Source organism: Dipodomys spectabilis, unplaced genomic scaffold (assembly GCF_019054845.1).
Source record: "Dipodomys spectabilis isolate Male_0828 unplaced genomic scaffold, ASM1905484v1 ptg000089l, whole genome shotgun sequence".
Taxonomy (NCBI): Eukaryota; Metazoa; Chordata; class Mammalia; order Rodentia; family Heteromyidae; genus Dipodomys; species Dipodomys spectabilis.
Genome location: NW_024870766.1, coordinates 4911680 through 4932434, shown reverse-complemented (window position 1 = coordinate 4932434; position 20755 = coordinate 4911680). Strand labels below are relative to the sequence as shown.

General features: G+C 37.7%; 1 protein-coding gene across 3 annotated transcripts in view; it reads left to right on the top strand.

The window, feature by feature from the left end:
* Cdk14 (cyclin dependent kinase 14) overlaps nt 1-20755 on the top strand; it is a 538666-nt gene that overhangs the window by 88762 nt on the left and 429149 nt on the right. The window contains exons 1-2 of one of the 3 annotated variants that reach the window (XM_042684719.1): nt 12557-12560; nt 19998-20003. The exons of the other annotated variants lie outside the window; for them this stretch is intronic. The gene's annotated coding sequence lies outside the window, so the exon portion shown is untranslated. Of the gene's footprint in view, nt 1-12556; nt 12561-19997; nt 20004-20755 lie in introns of those variants that run through there. 3 annotated transcript variants of the gene reach the window in all.

Sequence of the window (20755 nt, the reverse complement as noted above, 5' to 3'; positions counted from 1 at the left end):
AAATTACAGCTAAGGGCTGGGAAGGTGGCTCAGGGGTAGAGCGCTTGCCTTGCATGCCTGAGGCCCTGGGTTCAATTCCTCAGCACCACATAAGAAAAAAGAAAAAAGCCGGAAGTGGTGCTTTGGCTCAAGTGGTAGAGCACTAGCCTTGAGCTGAAGAGCTGAGGGACAGCACCCAGGCCCAGAGTTCAGGCCCCATGACCGGAACCAAAAAAAAAATAAAATAAAATTACAGCTAAGAGAATGATGGATTAGATGTAGGGCCCCAGAGCACAAACAGAGGATTCTTGAGTTTTTATCAAGAGAAATATAGTGAAGTAAGAGGAATGATAATTTTGAGTTGAGTTAATTTTAAAGATTTATGGGATCATTAATTTAGTGTTTGACTTATTAATTTGGAGATTTTTATTAGATATCTACAAGGCATTATTACATAAGTAATTACATAAGTAATTACATGTGTGAGTCTGAAGATGAGGGAAAGATAGGGGCTAGGAATACAAATTTTGGAACCGTCAGTGTACTGATAAAATTTAAATGGTGAGATGGGATAAGATCATTTCTGGTGGAAATATGGACAGAAATGGAGAGAGACCTGAGAGCCTGGTACTAGGATATTTCAGTGTTCAGGTTGGAAAGAGGAAGTGGAGCCAGCGGCTGAGAGAGATGTAGGGGTGTGTCGTGTTGTGTCCATCAAAGAAGAGTTTTAGAAGGGAGGAGCTGATTATTTGTGACAGATGCTGCTGAGGAGTTCAGGGAAGGTGTGGAAATTGCCCACTGAGATTGGTCTTGTGGTGGCCATTGCTGGTGCTTGTGGAATGGAAAAGGCAGAAGCTTAATGAAAATGGCTTGAAAAATGAATGGAAAGAGAAAAAGTTGTAGTCAAGTACTCTTTCTTTTGGAAGAAATTTTGTATAGAGAAAAAGAAATAGAATTGTAGCTGGGACAGGTTGAAGGATTAAGAAGCTTTAAGGTAACAATTTTGGAAATACAAAGAATCTCACATTTTTTCCTCTTTCAAAAATGTAATTAAGACTTAAAACAATTTCACCAGTGGCTTAACTAGTTCTTACAGGTTTAGAAACATGAGAAAATAATCATTGGAAGAAATATAGCTTATCTTCCTTGTGGTACTGAAAGTCTTTTTTATGAGATATTAGATCTGATTATAGTTATCGTATATTTTCTTCCTTTCAGTTTTCAGATGATAGATGTTATCTTTGGACTAACATAAAGCTGAATGTCCCTGTATGAGATTTTTTTTTATACTTCTAGAAGTAATTGCAAAACAAAAATTTTAGAGATGACTTCTATTCTGAAGCAAAGTTGATAAAGTAGTAATTCTTTTGAGACATTTAGAGATAGAGTTATAAGAGTCATTCATTTTTCCAAGTAATTATTCCTATTTAAAAAGGATCATTTCATAACGATGCCAGATATCTAAAGTACTTAAATACTCGACAAAAACCAGCTGACATACTTTGCTTGCTGTCTGTACTGATAGGAAGGGTTAGCTTTGGGGAAAATTAATTGAACATACAATTATATACTAATGTGTTTATGTAGGAGAAATATTTCCATTGAAACAACTTCTTCATGCTCTTGGAATAGTGACATTTTACTTCTATTTGTATATGTTGCTCTAATAATAACTAGTTTTAACTAATATTCTCATTTCATGCTAATTGCACAAGTAGAATACTAGTGAATCTTCCTTATCCACCTACTACTACAATACATTTTCTTAGTTGTGGTCCCTTATGCTACCTACTCATATAGGTAGAGTGCTTGTGTACATGAGAGGAAGAGGAGAATGGTGGTAAGCTTTCTCATGGAGATGCACACATGTGAATAAGTTCTGCTTCTATTCAGTTGCACATACTGTGGATGATTCAGCAGCTCTTCATAAGGAAGCTAGTTATTGTGTATGTCTTAAAAGCCAGTGCTTCATATCATAGTTTCATTCCTTCTTTGATCAGACAGAACATTTTGTTTAGCACTCTCTCAGAAGACAGTCTTGCTTCCTGATTGACATCAGTGATCATAAAACACCCGCAATTATTTTGATAATGCTTGCCTGCCAATTTGGAACTATTTATTTGAAAAAGTTATTTGGTTGCTATTGGTGAAAGTGATTTTTGACGTGTTTCGATTTTTCTTAATATTTTCTCTCAAAGTTGGTTATGAATATGCTATATAGCTGGTTTTCCTGTTGATAAATGTAGACTTCAACCCTTCGCCGGAATTTGCTTAGAAAAATTCACACATTTCCTTTGAACGTTCAGAGGATGGTAAAAGCTCTTCTCATCATTCTAATCTGTCCAATAACCCTTTCCTCAGCTTATTTTGTAGTTTTGCCATGTAACCATGGGTTTTCAGTTCTGACTTGACAGCTTTAAAATGACAGTGGGAAAATATGGTCCAGAAGAAAGGAAGCAAAAAGGGAGAAGAAAAGAGAAAAGGAGAATGGTTACTAAACTTTCTCATTACAGATTAAGTTGAATTAGAAATAGCTTTTTTTTTTTTTGTGAGAATATTGTACAGAGGAGTTACAATTACATGGGAAGATGACGAGTACATTTCTTATCAAGCATTGTTGCCTCCTCTTTGTTTCCCCTTCCCATCCTTCCTTATACTCCTCCCCTCCCCCACCGGATCCTTCTCCCACCCCCCAACAAAGCTGTTAAGTTTGTTTTTCGACATAACGACTTGTATATCTCATTATTGCAATGGGTCCACCTGTATCCCTAGTTAAATGATTTGTTTTTTCCCTTCCCCTCCACAAATTATACCAACATCAAATACAGTGAAAGTCTGGGTTATACTGTGGGGGAGGGACATACAAAGCAACATAGAAATCATCTTATAAAATATGATAGAACCAATTGCATGAAAGGAAAAAAACCCAAAAAAACATTTGAATACTTATTTGGGGTTCATTCCGCTAACATCAACTTATCTGACCTTTTCTGCTTGACTCCAACATATACTAGTTATTGCAAATAAGGGAAACCATGGGACCTATGTTTCTTTGGGCCTGGCTTACTTCACTTAATGTAATTTTTTCCAAGTCTTTCCATTTCCTAACAAATGGGGCAATGTCATTCTTTCTGATGGAGGCATGGAATTCCATTGTGTATATATACCACATTTTCTTGATCCATTCATCTACAGAGGGGCATCTGGGTTGCTTCCATATCTTAGTGGAAATAGCTTGTTTTTACCTTTAACCAAAAGGAAAACAAAGAAAACCTATTGGCATAGCCCTCTAGCTCTTGGATTGGTATAGAAGTGAAGTGCCACAGTAGTAGAAACAAGTAAAGATACTGGAGAAGAATTAGTAAAACAAAACAAAACAAAATTCAAAACAACAACCACCACAACAAAAATCCTCCGGGGAACTATGGAGTGACTACTATAGGCCTGACAACCCGTGGCTCATGCAGGCAGTGGACGTGACCCAGCTTGCCTGAACCAACAGTCATGACTGGTGAATGTGAATCCAGGACAGTGAATATCTGTGGTGCCTAGAAACTTAGCATCTGCTCACTCTTACATATAGATTATGTTATTACTGGGCTGTGCCAGCTCCTGCCTTGCTGAGCACTGTTCTGAGCAGAATGCCAGCAGTTTCTAATACCTCTGAAAAACCTTTCTAAGCACATTATTGTTATTATTATTAGCAAAAGTGAGGAATATTGCTCAAGGCCTGGATTGGGAACTCAGAGTTCCTAACGGACCTCATCTTGGTGTTTTGCCTCTGAATTCATGTTCAATTTAGTGTTCCAGTATACCTGTTTATGTAGTTCATCTTGTTGTTTTTCTCCCTGTCAAACATGTTTTTTTATCTCCCGGAGTTTTGAGGTAAATTACTTTGGTGGGTGTGCCAAGAAACAACTGAGCCAAAGTGGATCCATAGTGCGCTGTGGTTCTTTAAAGTCACATATTCCTGCTGCTGTTGTGGTTAGTTAGCACTTGATCATAGAAGATGGGAGGAGCGGCTCAAGTAATAGAGTGTCAATGTGAGCAAAAAAGCCAAGCGGGAGCATGAGCTACTGAGTTGAAGCCCTATATGAGCATGAGAGAGAGGGGGAAGAGAGAGAAAGGGAGGAGTGGAGGAGAGGGAGGAAGGAGGACGAGGAGGAAGAAGAGGAAGGAGGAAGGAGGAAGTAAAAGGAGGGTGGAGAGAATGAGCAGGAAAAAAGGAGAAGGAGGAAGAGGAGGAAGGCGGATAGAGGAGGAAGGAGGTGAAAGAGGAAGAGGAGGAGGAAGAGGGAGGGAGGGAGGAACAGAGAGAGGGGGACAGAGAGAAACTAGTTGTGGTGGGGCCAGTGACGAAGCATCTCTGCTTTATGTGCCCATTCTCAGCACCTTAAATGAGTAAAAGAAACAAGATTAATGAAGGCGTCAGGTGCAGGGGTAGAATTGATAAAACTAAAGTTTGCTCTGTATTGTGATAAATTTAAAAAAAAACTCCAAAAAATTTAAATTGAGTTTGTATTCTTGCAGAGAAAGAGAAATAAACATGGCTTTCACGTTTCTCATGTTGGTTGGTTGCAGCAGTTCTTGAAGCTGCATTTTCCTTAAGGAATAATGGCAAAAAGTTTGTTTGTCTGCCTCCAGGGCAACTAGGAAAAATGTATCTTTGGAGCATATGGGTAGGCCGTGTACTCAGAGACCCTCCAAATAATCAGAGGGGAGAAAAGAACCCTGTTCGTTTGTGTTCAAATTACAGAACTAGTTTCATTCTCCTGGGCTGTGCTCCTGTAATATTGCAAAGCCTCTTTGTTATATTACCACATTATATTCAGATATAGATGGACAATTCTTGGGCCAGAAAATGATCATTGCTGTCTTTGGATATAAAACCTCCAGTCTTCATGTGCCTATGAACTTCTTTGTGATTCCACTCTTTAGAACTTGATTACTTAAAGTGAAAATATGCCCGTTTTGCTTGATTTGTCTTTCTGAAGGCTCCCCCAGTTTCAACTCATAACATATTTTCTGTTGCATTTTCTATAGGAACCATTTCTTGTGTTGCATTTATTTTGTAAGTATCTGTGAGAGCAGCAGTTATATCTCACTCATCTTGATACCCCCTGTAGTGACTAATACAAAGCTCAGTAAGTGCCTAGTAAATGAATAGAACATAGAAAAAAGATCCCTTAGGAGTGAAACACAGTTACTTTACAAGGCCTTCTTAGCACTTTCTTTCTTTCTTTCTTTTGGGTCCGGTCGTGGGGCCTGAACTCTTGGCCTGGGCACTGTCCCTCAGCTCTTCAGCTCAAGGCTAGCATTCTACCACTTGAGCCACAGCACCACTTCCAGCTTTTTTTCTTTTTGCTTATGTGGTGCTGAGGAATCGAACCCAGGGCCTCATGCATGCCAGGCAAGCGCTCTACCACTGAGCCACCTTCCCAGCCCCAGCACTTTCTGTATACATTCAACAAGTCCCTATGTACTTCCCCCCACCAAAACCCACTTGTTCTTCTTTAATAGCCCTCTTCTTCTCATGGCTAGAAGCTTTAAAAGATCAGGATTTGTGCAGCAAACTGATTTCAGTTATCTAGTTTCTGTGACAATCATAAATCATTATGATGGTGATAATTACCAAGAATTTATAGATGGTGTCTTTAGGGGTAATCAATTCCTTTAGGTATTGTGCCTAAAGTTTTAGTATATGCTATGATAGCTATTTGGACACTGGATTAAACTAATTGTCAAAGCATTCAGGCTGTCCATAGATGCAGACACTTCATGTTTACTTAATGCTCATGATTTATTTTATAAATGTTAAGAATGAATAACAAAGTTAAATTTATAGGATGATTGTGCTATATATATTATAAAGAGAGTTAAGTGTGCAAAGTAAAATCTGTCACTTTTAGAAATCCATCCTGTCCTACTCGGATGTAAATTAACATCAACCTGTTATCTTCTTTACTCAGAGTTCAAAACTTAGAGTTCAAAAATTTTTTAGCCCTAGTTTTGGCATTGGTGCTTCACAGCAGCTCACCAGCCTAGATGAATGCCTGTGCATACATTTTTCTGAAGGGAAAAAAAGGGATTAAGTGGAAAGATAAAATGGTGGAATAGAAACAAGGGCTGAGAGGCTTTGTTAGAAAATCAAGCATTCATTGGTGCCAGGGACCCCAAACTGTGACTGTACCTCCTACGTTATCAGTGCCCTCTGTCTCTTTCCCTGATTTCAATCTTAGGACCTGATAGTTTCAGGATTTGGGTCTATTGCTTCTCATGGTAGAGATACCACTACTAACTGCCTCTAAGCTGACACTTTCTCTGCTTTACCATCATTGAAGGTGAAGGGATTGAATGCAGCTGAGCCTCAGAGAAGAAGGACTGGTGTAAGTTGGATTCATTGGACAGGGCACATCCTGGACAGGGCACAGTCCTATGTCTGTAGTGGATGGTATAGAGGAACAGAAAGGGTACGCTGGCCACAACTGATTCTACTTTCTTTCGGAACCTACTTCATTTTAATAAGCACTCAAGGAAAACAGTACACAAGAAATGACAAAAACAGTTCAACCAGTATTTGAGCGATACGTTGTCACTGTTTTCCTGTGTACAGAAGGGTGGTGGAATAAGTAAAATCATTTCAGAGTTCTTTTTTTGTTGTTGTTGTGGGGCTTGAACTCTGGGCTTGGGCGCTATCCTTCAGCATTTCAGCTCAAGGCTAGTGCTGTACCACTTGAACCACAGCGCCACTTCCGGTTTTCTGAGTAGTTTATTGGAGATAAGAGTCTCACGGACTTTTCCTGCCCAGGCTGGCTTTGAACCGTGATCCTCAGATCTCAGCCTTCTGAGTAGCTAGGATTACAGGTGTGAGCCACTGGTGGCCGGCTAATTTCAGAGTTCTTAATATCTCTGTTAGTCATATTTTTAGTGAGCGAATTCTTGGTGGTACCATGAGATTGAGTTAGGCAATGCCTACTTCTGATTGCTTTCTGTTCTTTGAGGGTAATGAACATGTGGTTTTTGACCTAAGTCATACCAGTATTAATAAAGGCAAATGCCAAAATAATGGTCCCTGAGTTTCTTTGGTTTGTTATCATTTCATAGTCATTTGTTTATGGTTGCATGTACAGCTTTGTTACCTATTTTTTCCCATTGTCTGGCCTCTTGTTTTATTTCCTCAGTATATAAAATGAGACAAAGGAAGCAAATTAATGAATGCATTTTGTTTTATTATTTTAAAATAAACAGTAGATTAGCAACAGTTTTTCTATATTTAAAATGTAAATGCAATTAAAGTTATTCCTGTATGTCTGTTTGACATACATTTTGGGAAGGTTTTCTTCCTTTTGGAATTTTTTTTCCATTTTCTAATTAAGTGAAAATATAGAAAGTTGGGATTAAGTTCCTAAAAGAAGTAAAAACTGACTTAGAATCCTGAGCTAGAAAAGTCCTTCCCTTTCACAGTTAGTTCTGAAACTTGGGTAAGTTTTACAAGGTGAGCCTTCGTTCCTTCAGGAGCCTTTTGATAGTTGTTGGTGTGTACCTTCCATTCTCGCTCGCTTTATGACACCACCAAGAGAAAAACTCATCACATCCTCTCTCAGTGCCTTTCGCTTTTCTTTTTGCTGCAATCTAGTGATTTTGTGTCGGCCACTGGAGTCTTATAACTTAATATTTCTCAGATCATACTAGTTCTAAACATCTGGATTCTTTGATACTATTCTTCTATGAATGTGGTTATAATAAAAAGCACTTTTATATCTGAGTCTTCTCTGTTCTACCCCCTTGGCATGTGACATCACATCAAAGCTGCAGTTGTATTTGAGTTAGGTGGCATGGGAATAAATGCCCACCTGTTTGATATAACCCCTAAAAATAATAAATATATAAGTATGAGTGTATGTCCACCACACACACATGGAAACCATATTTGTGATAGGTAGAAAATTAGTGTATGTTGTAAAGTAAATACAGGTATTATGATGGCAGGATTAGAAATTTAACAATAGGAAGCAAAGGCTGAGGTACAGACAAGGTATTACCCAAGATGATTAAAGATACAACATGAAGGAACGAGGAAAATCCTTCTTTAAGGAGTAATCTGTAAACTTTTGCTAGAAGCATATATGAGCATTGATTGACTTGAAATTTTTTGAAAGCCAGGTAAAAATGAGGCCTGCCTTTTTATTACTGCAGTCTGCTATTGACCTGCTTCTGTTATTAGAGTCATGATTCTTACCTGGCATGCTGCTTTTTATTTAAAGTTCTTCTGCAGTAGCTCTGTCTTGGGACGTTTAATTTTCAACCTAGATTAAGTTTATAATTGTGTGTTTTTTTCCATCGGGACATATATTCTGTAGTTTGCAATGAGCAGATTAGGATTTATCTATAGAGCATATGCAATATGGAATCAACTTTCAAGAGAATGTAGGGATGAACTTACACATATATAGTCTCACTTCTGAATTTTTAACCGAAAGATTTGAGATAAGCTTTTTGAGTGAATGTTGGAATTTCTAAGTTCTGTTCACAATATCTGAGCTATGGAATCAACTTAAGAGATACCCTTAAGAGATAAATGGACAGAGAAAATGTGGTACCTGCAATAAAACCTTATTTGGCTTTTCAAAAAGAGAGAGAGATTCTGTCATTTTCAGTAATTTTGGTGGAGCTGGAGAACATGCAAGGTATAGCCAGGCATAGAAGGTCAATGCCCCATTCTCCATTTTATGCAGAATCTGAAACAATTGAACTCGTAGAAGCAAAGAATAGAATCATGCTTACAGTGGCTGGAGCTTTAAATATCAGATATTAGAGCTTTAAATATCAGATACTATCATTTTTGTTGCTTCTCTTTTGTCCCCTTTTTAAAATATATCCATGAAATGGTGGGAGGTTTTTGGCCAAGAACTTTTGTCTCTTCTTTTAAGCGTTTTTGTTTTAAGTGTTCTTAAGCCATGTGGTTTGGGATATGTGGTAGTGTTCCCCAATAAAGATATTCTCCATAGCATGCATATAATGATTAATATCCTGTAGCTTTACCATTTAGCCACTATCTTTACTGCTGCTTTATGGACAACCATAAAGTTGTATTTTGTTGACATTGCTTTTTGTCTTCTCACACATTCCTTAAGCTCTCCATCCATTTTTCAAGCTGCATGCATCCACAGACTTCGTTTGAACTGTCACCAGCACCTCCTACTATTTATTTATTCAGCAAGGACTAAGTGCTGGTTTAGAGTCTGGGGAGACACAAGAGGACAAATACATAAAAGCCCCAGCTCATGAGATGTTTACATTCTAGTGAGGGAGGAAGATAAACAAGTAAAGCAAATTAGTGGACAAAACCCAGCAGTATGATAAGGGCAAAGGGGACTTGGGAGAGGAGATGTCCTGAGATTCAGCTGACTCATGGGAAAGAGTGAGCCAAGTGATCACCTGAGGATGAATATTCTAGGCAGATAGAATACCAAAGAAAAAGATGTTAGAGGCAGGAATCAGTGTTCAAAGAGGAAAATTGTCCATTGTGACTAAACCATAGTTTGACTGATGCTGTAGGTGCCCTGATCATATCTGCTTTGGTTGGTATATGTTTAACTTGTATATTCACACACACACACACACACACACACACACACACACACACACACACACACATATTCATGCATACATATATAACTCACATGTCTATGTAGTATATCTATATGTACATGTATATACACACATACGTAGAAGCCATTGTTGTCTAGGCCACAGTCAATTGATAATGGATGAGGGATACAAAAGGCTGTCCATCTTGCTTCAAGTGGGGCTAATGTTGGGTGCAAGTATGTCATCTGAAAACCATATTAACTGATAGATTCCCTCCTTGCCATGCTTCCTACTTTCCATGACAGCATGCCCACACTAAATCTTGGGAGCAAGGATTCTTGCTCAGCTTTGTTTCTAGGAAACCAGGATCCACAGCACACAAATACATTTTTGACTTTGCTGCTGAGCTCCAAACCCTTATATTATAGCTGCCCATTCCACACTTCCACTTGTGTGTACTTGAGATACCTAGAACCCGATGTGTAGATAATTGATTCTCTCTCTACATATATTATATAATATATATATATATATATATATATATATATATATATATATAGTCCTCCTTAAACTGATGTTCTTGTGTATCTACCACTTTAGTTTATGACCCCACCTTTCACCTAACTATACTAGAAATTTTGACCTCATTGTTCAGTCACTCATCAACTTACTTACATCAAATGTCTCTCACCCCTTTTGTCTTTCCATCCTCAGTTCCATTGCTCTGTTTAGGATCTTATCTAAACCGTAAACCCATAGCTTTTTCATGTGGCCTTCCTTCTTCCCAGTCCTTCACCTGTACAAATCCATTTTCTACTTATTATAAATGAGGAGTTGTATCTAGCCACTCCTCTGCCTATGGTCCTGTAGGACCTCCCTTTTGAATTCAATAGTAGTTTCCTGCTCTACCATTGTACCACCTTTTCTTCAGCCTTCACAGCTGCTATATGGAAACTTTGGTTGTTTCCTTAAGCAGTTTCCTGTTTCAGGTCTTATGTGGTTCTTCAAGTTATTCAAAGATTCTTCCCAACTGGCCTGTGCAGATACTAGGAGCCGCCACATTATACTACTTCCTATATGAAGTCTTAACCTGAGCTACCTAACTGAATGCTCTCAAAAACTTATATTGTCTAGAATGGTGTGCAGTCTTATAATCCTAGCATTCAGGAGAGTGATCATGAATGAGTATGATGATATGATAATGATATATCATGAGGCCCTATCTCAAAAACGAAACAAAACTTATTATACTGTATTATAGTCATTTTATTTTCTTCAATTTTATTTTTATTGGCATAGAATAAATTGTACGTAGTAAAGGTCTTCATCATAACATTTCCAAACATGAATATAATGTACTTTGATCCTATGCTTTCTGTTTTAAGATTTTTTTTGTTGTTCCAGTACTGAGAATGGAACTCAGGGCCACATGCTCTCACTTAGCTTTTGTTGCACAAATTTGTCACTGTACACTTGAGACACATTTCTGTTTCTGGCTTTTTGCTTGTTAATTGGAGATAAGAGTCTGACAGACCCTTTTCTGCCTGAGCTGGCATTGAATCACAATCCTCAGATCTCAGCCTCCTGAATAGCTAGGAATATATGCATGAGCCATCAGCATCTGGCTTTAAGATTCACTTCCCCATTGAATTATCAATTAAATATTTAGAGTTATTAATCTAAATTCTATTCTCAAGTTTGATCTCATCTAATCTGCTTACAATTTTAATCTGATTTCTCACAAACATATGCATTTGGTAATTCCAGATAATCTCATTATTCTACATCTGTATGCTTTTTTAATGCTAGAGATTGAACCCAGGGCCTGTGTATGTATGCTAGTCAAGCACACTTAACCCTGATTTGCTTTGTTTGTATTCACTCATTTGTTTATTGAATGTAGAAAACATTGTTATACACAGCAATATGGACTTGTTGAATGACCACATAAAGCAATAAAAGAGACATTTTATTGTGTTATGCTCATTGGAATTTTAAACAGGATACCTTGGTAAACATAAACACTTTCCATACCCTTTTCAGCCAATTTAATGGGAAAAAGAGACATAGGAAACTGTTTAGATGAAATGACTAAGGTAGCACTTATAACAGATTTTTTTTCAGGCACCATTGAAAGACAGGAAAGATAGATTATCTAAGAAAAAATTTTAGCCCTAAAATGTGGAGTTGGGAAGTTCATTAATTATTTTATTTAATATTGCCAGATACTTAACCTCTTCTTACATTTGATGGGGGAATTAAAAAGAATTTGTCCCCTTAAAATGGGACAAATTCTAATGATACAAGAGAATTTTAGGAGCAGCATATTTCTAAATCCTAACAATTTAAGGAAGAAGTGCTGTTGGTTTTGAACAAGAGAATTTGTGGGTAGAGGAATGAGCACAACCAAAATCTCAAGTCTGCAGAAAGGTGTTGGAATGATTCAGTGGTTTTCATATATTAAGAAAACAACTTTATTTCTTGGCTTTGATGCATAATATTTGTGTTTTAAGAAGAGCCTTCTGAAAGGTTATTTTGAATGAGTTTTTCTGTTTCAAGAAAAAAAAAAAGTTGAATTATCTTCATGGTGTTATTCAAAAACAGTAAAGGTAATAATCGTTTTCCAATATGAGAGAGGAGGTGATTAAACCAAGTAGGGTGGAAGGGGAAACGCTTTGCCCTGAGTCTTCTGATCACCAGTTTATGTTCAAGCTCTGGGAGCTTGGGGAATAGTGACCACTCACCATTGACACAGTAACTACTTCCTATTGTGTCTTCGCTTCTAAGTAAGTGAATGTTTATGAAGTAAGATTCATGTGCAGCTTTCAAATTTCTTGTCTGAGGTTTCTCAGTTTTGTTGTTGTGCATTGATTTAATTGATTAACTTTTGTGTTTCTGTTTCAAGGACGAATTGTACATCCACCACTCACCTGTAGGGGTCGCTAAGAGAGTAGTAGTTTGGCATTCTTCCTTTGCAACCCAACACCTTTGTGGCATGACTTGGCACAATTTGCCTAGGGATTGTGAGATCTAGTTTGTGTTAGTGTTTCATTTTTGAGAGTGGTATAAAGTCTGAGCCCCCAGAGAATTCTGCAGGCTCATCAATTATACATTCTTGTCACTTTGGTTCTATAAATGCTACACCTGTGCATTTTTTTTAACCTCATATATTTGGAGCATGGTTATTCTAGAGTTGTCATTATGGCTCATTTGCATATGACAAATGTATGCACATAATACATTAAACCATTTTTCCTACTTCTTCAGCATTCATGATGGTAGCCTAAACTTGGACTTCTGTAGGATCTCAGATTATTATTTAATGGGTTGTCACTCAGGACACTTACTAGATTTTTTCTTCGGCTTTTTAAAAATTGAATTGAGCATAATGAGGTGCATCCCCTTGATTAAATGATTTACCTCCTATGCAATCACCATTATCTGTTGGCTCCCATTCTGTATTCTTTTGAAGCAGCCTGCATTGCAAATCAATATCTTTCGGAAGAGTCTGTGTTTTGAATTGCCTGGACAGCATATGCACGGTTACTTTGGCTGCAATGCTGCTGCAGCGCCCGGTTACTCTGCCTTCCTGGGAACTCCACAGGCAAGTCCATCGTGTTTGCAGGAAAAAAAAAATTAGGATTTTTTGGGGGAGGGAAAAGCTGAACTGGTAAAGCTATTGGTACTGGGAATTAGCATGTTCTTTGTGCTCTTCTGAAACCATTTTTGGTCTTATTTCACGAGATCAGCTTCTTATAAGTGATTTCTGGATTTTTTCCCCCCTTTTGCTTGTGCTTCCCCCTTTTTTGGTTGTAGTACGGCCATACCATTTCAGCTTGCTAGTGCAGAAAGATGTGAATTCTGTTGCTGTATGAGGCTGGCCTGGTGCAAGCACACTGCTAGAGATATGTTAAAGAGTTCCAGGTGAATCGAGCCTGAGGGAGACAACAGCAGAACGGTAAGACAGAGCATGCCTAAAATTATAGCAAGGGCTTAATTTGGAGCATCTCGGCAAGTCTGAATCCTGACTCACTCATTTACAACTTGAAAAGGATTCATTTTATGCATGTCATTTTACTCACTCTCTTCTATTTATCTGCCAAAACCATCACAGATTGATAAAGGGGTATTTAAATTAGGGATCTGACAAGGAGGTTACTCATGAAAGAGTCTCCGGAGGCTCCCCAGGCTTTTGCTTGTAGTTTGTAAACATCAGTAGCAGTGATGAGGAAAATGTGCAGCCACTGCTTCTTTGCCTTATCTGAGTCTTATTTCTTTGAAAACTAGTCTTATTTATTATAGCCTGAAGAGATTATGTAGATTGTTTTGACTGGCTGAATGCCCTCTGAGTCAAGCAAGTGAAGGACAGGAGAGTACTTTTTTCCTTTGGGTAAACTGATTTCCATGAATTTAGCTGGATTGGATCTGAGTGGAATAATTACCTCTAATATATTTAGGGATCTGGGGCTTCCTCATTGCTCATCCCAGCTTTTCCCCTTCCCTCCTGGAGCACAGAAATGCACCTGCTCTAAGTGTCTGCTGCCGAGCAGAGGTCAGTGTGCTGGTATTTTGCATCATTACACCTGTAGTGGTTATGCTTTCATGTACAGAAGTGCTCATCCTTCATGCAGTTCCGCTTGAAGTGCTGGCTCTCCTAGTGGACTGTTAACATTTTGGATGCTGATGGAGAGCCTCTGTGCCTGAGAGACCAGGGCGGCAGACAGGTTACTCCAAAAGGATGCTTCCCTGCTCCCAAAGAAGATAAAAATCAAGAGATTGAAATGTAAACCTTGACGCTACTAAGGTTGAATTTCTCTTTTCTTTCCTAATTGGCACATGGTATTTGGTAGTGAAGGGGTTTGAAGTTGAAGGGCATGTTTTAATATTGTTCACAGGGAAAGTAATTTCATTGTATGGTCTTGGTTAGTTTCTATAGAGCCACCTATTATATAGGTGCTGAGTATTAAGGATGCCAGTATTTGATTACTTATTCATTTTTTTGGCTTTAAATATTTGGCTTATGTATTTGTAACTTGGTAATGCAGGTGACATGTTAATGTAATAGACTGAATATTTGTTGCGAAAAATCATCTGTAACTTGGATGTTGGCTGTAAGCTTGTTCTGTATAATTTTGTTACACAAGCATATTTTAGAAAGAGTACTTCATTGTTTGATAGGCTAATTGAGAGAAATATTGGTAATATGTCATAGTGCAAAGTAAGTAATTTCTGGAGGTGAAGCTTTAAATGTACTTCTCTATTTATTCTATAAAGGTTGGATATTGATTTTGGGGAATGAATATTTGAATTTCTATCCAAAGAGAGTTGAAATTCCTTTTATTTTGATTGTTTATTTACTAAAAATACAAAGATGAGCTACAAGCTATTCTTTAAAAATTTTATTTAGAAGGTTTGTTTGTGTGTTTACTGTTTCTTTTTCTCAGGGTCTATATATGTTCTAGCTGTTTATACTTTTGCCTTCACTTTGGGCAAGCTGTGAGGTTTATATGTATATATTTTCATTTTGTAATAGAAGGAAATGTGCATCTGCAAAAAGTAATTTTTTAAAGGGGAATAGTAAGGAAGCAGTGTGACATTGATTCTGTAATTTTATTCCCCCTCCCCCGTACAGACATTTATTAACCATCTACTATATATAAGACATTGCAAAACATGCTGTGAAGGAAGCATGGAGGAAAGAGAAGGAGTTTAGATGTAGTAGTAGTATTAGTGATTCCCCTGAAATACGCTTTATCATACTTTCTTATGAATACTATATTAGATCTGTTTTTTAAAGAGAACCATACTTTGTAGCATTCTCCTATTCACTTCTGTTTAGGCCTGTGTTAGTAAATAGACATTTATCGATAGCCTACTACGTAATAGTGATGAATAAAACAGACCTGGCCCCTGTCCTCATGAAGCTTATGATAGACTTTTAAAAAAAATATTTCAAGAGAATTTTTGTGGCAAAGTTTTAATTTCATTTCTTGTTTTTTTATTTTTATTTTTTATTATTAATAAGTTTTTTATTGTGAAAATACCATACAGAGGGGTTACAATTACATGAGCAAGGTAATGAGTACATTTCTTATCAAGTGTTGCTGCCTCCTCCTACTTTGTTTCCCTTTTCCATCCCTGCCCTCCCACCCCTCCCCCCACCCAAAGTTGTAAAGTTCATTTTTTGACATACGTCTTCTACATCTCATTGTTGCAATGGGTCCACTGGCAATTGTGAAGAGATGCTGTATATTTCAATTGTTTAAATGCTGTTTAAAATTGCATTCCATAAAAGTGACCATCTTACTTATTTTTAAATTTATTTTTATTTTTTGTTTTTTATTGTAAAACTAGTATACAGAGGGGTTATAGTTAACATGAATAAGGTAATGAGTACATTTCCTATTGAGCATTATTACGTCCTCCTTTGTTTTTCCTTCCCTCCTCAATTCCACAACTCCTGCCCCCCTTGCCAAGTTGTAAAGTTCGTTTACATAGTGTCTTATACATGCTGTTGTTACAGTAGGTCAACCTGTATCCTTGTTTCAGCATTTTTAAAATTGCAATGTAGTGGGATCAACTACATTCAGTTCCTTGCGGTCATTACCACTATTCATTTCCAGACTTTCTTCATCATCCTAAATCTGAAATCATTACTTAATAATTATCATTCTTCCTTCCCCTAGGCCTTGTAATCTGTGTTTTGCTTTCTGTGTCTATGGATTTTTGTGTTTCAGGTACCTCATTTCATATCAAGTTCCACAGGCCTTTTGTTTTGGAGTAGCATGTTTTCAGAGTTCACTTATACTGTAGCATGCTGCAAAATTTCATTATTTTTTAGTATATGCTTTGATTTTTATGTGGAAAAGACAACATTCTCCCTTTCTCTCTTCCCCCTGCCATATTATATTAGGTCTGATTTTTTTTAGTTCTGATTTAAACATCATAATAGGTTATTTAGAGCCAAGCAAAATAGTAGCATAGACGTTTAGGGAAAAGGCATAGAAATTCATAAAAACAAGGTATAGAAATCCAGGGAAGTAAAGATCCGTGTATATATTATTTGTACTTAAAAAAAATTTTTTTTTTTTTTATTGGTCATGGTGCTTGAACTATGGGCTTGGGCACTGTCCCTCAGCTCTTCAGCTCAAGGCGAGTGCTCTACCACTTGAGCTACAGTGCCACTTCTGATTTTCTGGTGGTTAATTGGAGATAAGAGTCTCATGGACTTTCCTGCCTGGGCTGGCTTTGAACTGCGATCCTCAGATCTCAGCTGCCTGAGTAGCTAGGATTACAGGCATGAGCTACCTACCGCCTTTGTTTGGACTTTTTATATATCCTGGTAATTGCACATGATAACTGCTAAGATTTTCATGTCTGTTCTTAGTTGATAGCTCAATAGAGAGTTTGATTGTGGCTTTTGTCATCATTAACATTCAGATTTTACCTACTGTTCTTCTAGTCCCTTACTCAGTCTGATTTAATCAAGGACTGTCAAAACCCTGTTCAAGTCTCCTGATGTCCACTAGAGGCTGTCTTCTACTCCAAATTCCTGTTTTCAGTAGACATTTGACCAGAAACCCCCAGACATCCTCTGAATTATTTGAGAGCGCACAAGAAGATACAAGAATGATGTCATAGTAGGTAGATTTCCATTGCATGATGAAAGACTAGTTTTCTCTTTCTTGACTTTCTCCCTCATACTGCTTCTCTTAATTCAGATGTTTTTTTGATCCAGGTATACTTTTGAGAAAGCCATGATAGGGGTTTATCTGTCCATTTGTTTGTCACCAAGTGATTTGATGATTCCTAGAGTGGATCACTTAGCATTTTACATTCATGCTTTGAATTTCCTGTCCAGAAAACCAAACATATATAGAAAAGGAAGAGTCAACATGGTAAAGCCTATTACCTGAGTCTTTCTATCTTCCCAAGTAGCCTAGTCCTTCTTAATGAATCTTATTGCTTATTGCCTCTCTGTTTTTCTCTTATGGCCTGATCTTTGATATGAAGATGATTCAGTGAAGTGTGTTCCAGGGTGGGGGTGGTTAGGGAAATAGAGAAGACAACCACAGGCCAGTTCTTTTGTGCTGATTCCAAGCTGCTTTTGCTTTTACATAAGAAGGGCTGAAAGGGAATGGAGAGAAATGTTTCAGGTCATGTCAGTCCTTTGTTTATTTCTCCTAGGACATAAGATTCTGGAGACGTGTAAGACAGGTAACAATTAATTCCTATGTGCCTTAATTTAATCACCCTTAAAAATGATACATCCTTATAGGGTTGTTCTAGAGATTGAGAAACTATTTTTAAATCTGTTTCCTTTGTAACTGTGACAAGTGGCTAGCTGATCATCTCATGTAGAAGTCCTCAGTATCCATCTTTTTTCTAGCAACTGCATTATTTGTTGCTAAATACCCAGCACTAATTTTCTTGCTTATAGAGGACTATGGAATAATTCTTTGGGTTATTGGATAATTAAATAGCTGAGTGGATTTAAAAAAAGATGAAATCAAATGTTTTGGTTCTTTGTTTCTCAGATGACAGGCTTTAGAAGTATATGTGTTCACTAGAGTTGCTCTTCTTCCCAGTTGGTAACACATTTGCCCCAGAAGCCTATTCCTCAGCTAAATGAGATCTTGCTAAAAATACAAAGTTGACAGTAACATGCTTCTGGAGGCACTGAGGTTTATTTTCAGGTGGCAGACAAGCAGCAGGATTTGAGCTTCCAACTGCTCTGCTCCATTCACTTTGTACATCTCTGTTAGGAATCACTATTGACTTTTCTCAGTTGTAGGAAAGGTTTACAAAGGTCTTCATGAAATAATTTAGGTCTTCATTATTAATGGATTGCTGTCAAACTTATTACCCCTGAAATCTTAGCTCTTTGCAGTAGATGAACCAATTGTTAGAGCTGCATTCAAAGATACTTCCCTTTGCTTTTCAAAGGCTCATTGTTCCCTGTATTTCTCTTCATAAGCTCTGTTTGGTTAGTGACCCACATATGAGTCTGTGAAAATGTGAAGAGCTTCAAAAGTCAGTCCTACATTGAGTGATGCCCTATATTTTTCTGAAATTTTTTGGTTGGATTTGTGTGTAGATTTATTTTCTTGGAAGACAAACATGAAACTTTTAAAACTTGAGCATAGCAGTTGATATTAGTCACTAAATTATTCTCTTTATACTAATAATATATTTAAATTTTAAAAGACGGTTGTTATAGGTGAAGAAATGTAAGTTGTATTTATTTATATAGCCATCTGCTTCAGAGTAAGAATCAGAGTACACAATTTCATTTCTCCTTCAAGGAAAGAATTTAAAAATATTTATAATCTTTATTTTTAAATGCTGTTCATATGGTAACCAGGGGAAGGAATTTAGGTCCTATTGGATCAGTCATACCTTCACAGTATGTTCTTTTAAGTTTCCTTTTTTATATTATTGCACCTTATGGATGTTCTATCTTGCTTGAGGGACAAAATAGCAAGTGATAGAGATTCGAAAGGTATAAACATGAACGAAAGGCTGGACTGGTTTAGTACAAATAAGCTAGAGAGGGTTCGGTGAAACTCACTAATTGAATAACAGGGTTTAAATAGCACATGAGTCTGTCCTGTGTACAACTTTTTTTTTTTTTTTTTGGGTCCGGTCATGGGGCCTGAACTCTAAACTCTGGGCCTGGGCGCTGTCCCTCAGCTCTTCAGCTCAAGGCTAACACTCTACCACTGAGCCACAGCACCACTTCTGGCTTTTTTTCTTTTTGCTTATGTGGTGTTGAGGAATCGAACTCAGGGCCTCAGGCATGCAAGGCAAGTGCTCTACCACTGAGCCACCTTCCCAGCCCGCGCCCCCCCCCCCCCCCCCCGCCCCGTACAACTTTTGATAGGAAGAACAGCCCCTGTACACCAAAAACAACCCATAAAAACAAAAGACAAACCAAAACTCACACACATTAACATGTTTGCACAGTAATATACAATTCTGGATCATAGTATTGGTTTCAAATTCAGCCCATTTTACATTTTTAATTATGCTCACATGGTATATGTACTTAATTTTTAAATTGTTGTGGCTAGGTTCTTTCATACTACTTCACCATGGTGAAGTTTTTGAAAATACACTGATGTGTCTCACAGGCATGACTCAAGGCAAAACCTAATAAAAAGAAAAGAAAAGCTACATTTAAATGTGTAAATTCTGGGAGAGGGGGAGAATAACCCTATTACAGGAAAAGATTGCTTCTTTAACTAGAATTGGAGCTTTGAGGGAATCTTGACTTGATGAAGAAACTAATTAGCTATGCAGTGTAAATCACTTCATGTAGTTTGATTCTTGTGTTTTGTTGAAAATGGGTATTCCCTTTTCCATTACCCCACTGTGGCTATGGGAATTTTGTAGATTGGGATAGGTTTTGCTGTATTAACTCTTAGGATGAAGTCTCCCTTGCCTTGCATGTACATTCTCATATGCCCTGAGCCCTCTAGCTATAGATATGAGGTGGGCAGATAGACATAGAGATCTGTTCAAACATTTCACCTGCTAACACTGGATACTCATGTGGACATCTTATATAAATATTGTACTCTTGACTTTGTCTTTTTTTCCATGATAGTTTTTTTTTGGGGGGGGGGGGTCCGGTCGTGGGGTCTGAACTCTGGGCCTGGGCGCTGTCCCTCAGCTCCTCAGCTCAAGGCTAGCACTCTACCACTTGAGCCATAGCGCCACTTCCGGCTCTTTTTCTTTTGTGGTGCTGAGGAATTGAACCCAGGGCCTCATGCATGCAAGACAAGTGCTCTACCACTGAGCCACCTTCCCAACCCTCCATGATAGTTTTTACCAATGTGTTAAGTATCAAATGGGAAAATGTATGTACCATTTACTTTCCTTTTGATCTCTTGGGATATTTAATTCATTTTTTAAGGACATAGTATCTAAAGGAAGTTACATGTGGCCTTCTACATAATAGGAATAAGCTCATGCACTTTGTCCAGCCAGGAGGTGAAATGTTCAGTTTTGTCATGTGGGAGAAGGGCATTCCCCCTTCCCTCTTAAGGAAGGACCTGTTTCAGGGCACATAGTTTTCTTAACAAACATAAGTAGCTGAAAGCAGCTGAGTAAAATATTTTTAGAAACATTTACCAGAGCTTAAACTGCTTGGAGGACCAATAGAATTACTACAACTGTTATC